The sequence below is a fragment of the Heterocephalus glaber genome, unplaced genomic scaffold (assembly GCF_053883595.1).
Source record: "Heterocephalus glaber isolate CG9 unplaced genomic scaffold, H.glaber_assembly_v1.0 deba00000122, whole genome shotgun sequence".
NCBI lineage: Eukaryota > Metazoa > Chordata > Mammalia > Rodentia > Bathyergidae > Heterocephalus > Heterocephalus glaber.
In genome coordinates, this window is record NW_028258138.1 from 79,812,678 (window position 1) to 79,818,677 (window position 6,000).

The following is a 6,000-nucleotide window of genomic DNA, read 5'->3' on the forward strand; positions in this document are numbered from 1 at the left end:
ATGTCTACTATCACCACTCTTGTTCAATATAGTTCCAGAAACAGCCATGGCAATTAGACAAGAGAAAGAAATAAAAGGAATACAGACAAGAAATGAAGAAGTCAAATTGTCATTATTTGCAGATGACATGATACTCTATATAGAAGACCCCAAGAACTCCACCAAAAGTCTTCTAGACTTAATAACCAAATTCAGCCAAATACCTGGTTGCAAGATCAACACAGAAAAATCAATAGCTTTCCTCTCCACCAGTGACAGACTCACTGAGAGAGAAATAGGGCAAATAATTCCTTTCACAATAGCATCCAAAAAACTGAAATACCTAGGAACCATCCTAATGAAAGAAATCAAAAACCTCTTCTCTGAAAACTATAGCACTCTGAAAAGAGAGACTGAAGATGATATCAGAAAATGGACAGACATCCCCTGCTCCTGGGTAGGAAGGATTAATATAGTGAAATGGTCATACTTCCAAAACTGCTATATAGATTTAATGCAATTCCAATTGAAATCCCGGCAGCATACTGCATAGACCTTGAGAAAACAATCCAAAAATTCATTTGGAGCAAGAAGAGACCCAGAATAGCAAAAGCAATTCTAGGTAACAGAGACATGGCTGGGGCTACCACAATCCCCAACCTGCAACTATACTACAAAGCTACTGTGATAAAAACAGCATGATACTGGCAAAGAAACAGACTTGAGGACCAGTGGAACAGATTAGAAGATGCAGAAACAACACCACACACTCAGTCATCTCATCTTCAACAAAGGAGCCAAACACCCTCACTGGAGGAAAGATAGCCTCTTTAATAAACGGTGCTGGAAAAATTGGGCTTCAACTTGCCAAAGATTAAAACTAGACCTATATCACCATGCACTAAACTAAAATCAAAGTGGATTAAAGAGCTAAATATTCAAATAGAAACTCTGAACCAGTTGGAACAGAGGTTAGGTAGAACCCTTGAAGACATCGGTGTAGGAAACGATTTTATGAACAAAACCTCAGTTGTCCGTGAACTAGCACAAACAAACAACAAATGGGATCTCTCCTTATTAAAAAGCTTCTGCACAGCAAGAGAAACCACCAGCAGTGTGAAGAGACAACACACAAGGTGGGAAAAAGTCTTTACCTGCTCTTCCTCAGACAAAGGTCTACTATCTCGAATCTATAAAGAACTTAAAAAGATCAGACCTCCCAAATTTAAAGACTCAATCCAAAAATGGGCATCTGATACAAACAGACATTTCTCAGACAAAGAAGTAGAAATATCTAATAAATACATGAAAAGATGTTCAGCGTCACTGGTCATTCGAGAGATGCAAATGAAAACAATGCTGAGATTCCACCTCACTCCAGAAAGAATGGCTGCTATCATGAAATCAACCAATATCAAATGCTGGAGGGCTGTGGGGAAAGAGGAACCCTGCTCCACTGCTGGTGGGAGTGTAGACTGGTGCAAGCACTGTGGAAATCAGTATGGAGATACCTCAAAGAACTAGGACTGGAAGTCCCATTTGACCCCACTAGTCCACTGCTGGGGATCTTCCCCAAAGAATTAAAAGAATCATACCACAGTGATATATGTGCACCCATGTTCATAGCAGTGCAGATTGTGATAGCTAAAACTTGGAAACAGCCCAAATGCTGTCAACTGGAGACTGGATGAAGAAAATGTGGTTTTTTTAATAAAATGGAGTACTACTCAGCCATAAAAAATGAGAAATTAGAGACATTTATAGCTAAGTGGATGCACATTGAGGCGATACTCTTAAGTAAAATAAATAGGACACACATGTGTAAATACTGAATAGTTTCTCTGGTGTGAGAAACTGAAAGTGTAAATAAGGACTAAATGTATAATAGGTAATGTGAAATAGGAAGAAAAGGGGCAAAGGGGAGGGGGAAGTGGGAGGGGTAGGGGAAAGGAAAGAGGGGAATGGAATTAATATGAGAAAATGGAAAAATAGGAACAAGATCTTTGTAAATAGGGAGGACTGGAGGGGTTGAAGGGAGGGCTGGACAAGGGTGAAAAATAAGAACCAAGAGAGACTATGTAAAGGTGCAAATTTCCCATGGTGAATGTCATTATATTGTATACCTAAAATGTACCAATGATTAGAATGAATAATGGATAATGTAAAATAGGAAGAAAAGGTCCAAAGGGGTAGGGGTAGTGGGAGGGGCAGGGGAAAGGAAAGAAGGGAAAGGAAAAAATGATGAGAAATGGAAAAAATGGAAATAAAATCTTTGTAACTAGGGAAGGGTGGAGGGGGTGAAGGGAGGGCTAGAAATGGGGAAAACAAAAAACCAAGATGCATTATATAAAGATACAATTCCCAATGAGAAATGTAATTGCGTTGTATGCCTACAATGTACTAATAAAAGAATTTAATACCCCCCCAAAAAAAGAATTATGCAGTTATTTCAACCCACGATGACCTTTGACATTTTTGCCTGAGATTTTATTTTCTCAGTTGGATGAGAACCTGTCCAGTGCAAGTGGTTAGTCCTCTGCTGACTTGTCCAAATGAGCAATGGTCACATTTTACATTTTTTGGCAGTGTCGTGGTGGCTGTGATGTCTCTTTTGTATTTTGTGTGGATCTTAAGAGAGCATCCACTGTACTCACGGCAAACAGAAATTGTGTATGGAAGCTACTTAAGATGAAAAAAGAAGGGAAATGGCAAAGACTATTATGACACATCACTACCTTGTCACTGGATCTTCACTGGTCACATTACAGAAAATGGTGTTCATCCAAGAACAAGGATCATTGTGCCCACTGAGGAGTGATGCTGGGCCACAGCCACCCTGGGGAATTAAGATAGGAACCTCTAGCAAAAGTGACTTAAAGCAGTAGACAACTTTTGTGGGGTCTCCTTTAGAAAAGAGGGCGAAGAATTTATCATAGTTCTTCATAAAAATGGTAGTCAGTATCATAGTGTAGATTAGTAATGCAAAGGTACTTCATCAAAGAAAGTTCCAGTAGTGAGTTACATGGTTTGAATGTGTCATCCAAAATTCATGTGTTGGAAACTTCATTCCCCATGGCATTATTAAGAAGTGTGGTCTAAAAAAGGAAAAATGGAGCCCAGCAATGAGGAGCAGAGCTGCCCCCACCATCAAAGTGGTGAATTTTCTGGGCGAATGTACCACTGCCCCCAGCACCCAGGAGCAGAGCTGAAACCGAGCACCAAGGAGGTGAACATTCCAGGCCACTGTACCACCACCCCCAGCACCGAGGTGGTGAGCCAAACAGGCACCAGCTGCACCCCCACACTGTGGTTAAAATGAGAAGACACGTAAACAAGTGTCGAAACCAGACTTCCAGAACACCTAAAGCAACCCCAAAGGGAAAGAGATGGGATACTCTGATACTCAACCACCTGGATTTACTGAACGGGCAAAAAAGAGGATCTGAAAAAAATGAAAACAGATATGATTTCTCAGATAACAGCAGAGATTGTGCCCATAGTGAAAGAGATGATCAACAAATCTAGAGAGGACACAGATTTAAAAAAAATTGAGGAGCTGAGGAACATGAAGAAATGTCAACATAGGAAACAAATGGAATCCATAAAACAGGTGCAAACATTTCCAGGAGATTAAAAACTCCACTGAAAATTTATTTAGCAGAATGAGCCAATGTGAGGACAGAATTTCAGATATAGAAGATAGGATTGCAGTTCCTGACCAGGAAAAGAAAAAAATTTTAGAAAATAGTAAGGGACCAAGAGAAATCAATCCAGCAACCGCTAGATGATGAAAAGAAGAATAACATAAGACTGATCAGAGTCAATGAAGAACGGAAGAGAGTGCAGATGATGTAAAAAAAAACCTGTGCATAGAAGTGATGGCAGAAAACTTCCCAAGCAGGGGAAAGGAACTTGACATACAGATAAGTGAGGTATATAGGACACCAACTAGCGTTGATCAAAAAAAAAAAAACTACACAAAGGCATACAAGAACTAAAATTCTAGAAACCCAACAGAAGAAAATTCTACAAGCAGTTAGAGAAAAGAAACAAATCAAATACAAAGGAAAGCCCATCAGAATCCCAGCAGACTTCTCAATACAAACCCTCAAGGCAAGACGAGCTTGGAGTGATGTATTTCAATCCCAAAAGGAAAACAGACTGCAACACAGATTGATGTACCCTACAAAACTGTCTTTCAAAATTGATGGAGAAATAAGACATTTTCATGACAAAGAGCACCTGAGGAACTTCATGAATACCAAACCAGCACTCCAAAAATTTTAGACAATATCCTAGGAAAAGACAACGAGGCTCGCAACCCTAGAATCCATCAGGCATGACAAGAAATTAAACACAAGGGGGGAGAATCCAACAAAAAGAAAAATTCTTGGAATTGATAATACATATCAGTTGTAACCATCAATGTTAATGGTCTGAATTCATCATCGGAAAGAAAAAGACTGGCCGAATGGGTCAAGAAGTAAGATCCAACAATATGTTCCATACAGGAAACATACTTAATTCAAAAAGAAACTCATAGACTGAAAGTTAAAGAGTGGAAAACAATACTCCAAGCAACAGGAATCCCCCCCAAAAAACAGGAGTAGCTGTCCTATTTGCAGATCAAGTGCATTCCAAACCAACACTGATTAAGAGAGACAAAGAAGTATAGTACATCCTTGTAAAGGGAACAATCCAAGAGGAAGAGATGACAATCCTAAACATATACGCACCAGACACTAGTGCACTCAACTGTAAAAAATAAATACCAATGGACATGAAAAATCAAATGAGTACTAACATAATATTAGTGGGGGACCTCAATACCCACTGTGACAAATAGATCAACTAGACAAAAAATAATAATGAAATAGTAGAACTCAATCAAACTGTTGAACAAATTAACTCAATAGATCTTTACAGAGTGTTCCACTCCACAAAATCAGAATACACATCCTTTTCAGCTACACACAAATCATTCTCAAAAATAGATGACATACTCGCTCATAGAACGTGTTTAAGTAAGTGCAAAAGAATTGAAGTTATCCACTTCATATTATCAGATCTAGTGTGATGAAATTGGAGATCAATAGCAAAAGAAACTGCAAGAATTTCATAAACACACGGAAATTGAACACCACACTTCTGAATAACCACTGGGTCACAGAGGAAATTAAAGAAGAAATCAGACAGTTCCAAAAATTAAATGACAATGACAATACAACATATCAGAATATGTGGGACACAATGAAAGCAGTCTTACAAGGGAAATTCATAGCAGTGAATACTCATATTAGGAACACAGAGTGAGACCAATTAAACAACCTGATGCTGCCGGGGCTTTAGCTCAGTGGTTCCACTGCCTGCCTCACAAGCACAAGGTTCCAAGTTCAATCCCCAGTACCAAAAAAAACCCAACACAAAACAAAAAAAAACCTTGAGGCTGAACCTCAAGCTTCTAGAAAAAGAAGAGCAGGACAAACCAAAGGTCATACAAAGGAGGAAATTATAAAGATCAGAGGTGAAATCAATCCAATAGAAACTAAGAGAACAACAACAACAAAATCAATGAAACCAAGAATTGGTTCTTTGAAAGAATAAACAAAATCGACAAACCCTTAGCCAACCTTATCAAAAGAAGGAAAGAGAAGGCCCAAATCCTCGCAATTAGGAATGAAAAGGGGGAAATTACAATGAACCCAGCAGAAATCCAGTGGATCATCAATACGTACTTTGAGAACCTATATGCCAATAAGATGGAAAATAGACAAGAAATAGATTCCTAGATACATACAAATTACCAAAGATGAACGAAGATGACTTAAAAATTCCAAACGACCCAATATCAACTAATGAAATTGAAAATGGAATTACAAATTTACCAACTAAGAAAAGCCTGGGTCCTGATGGCTTCACTTCTGACTTGTACAAGACATTTCGAGAGAAATTTCTGCCACTACTGTTTAAACTCTTCAATGAAATTGAAAGGGAAACAATACTCCTGAATTTATTCCTGGA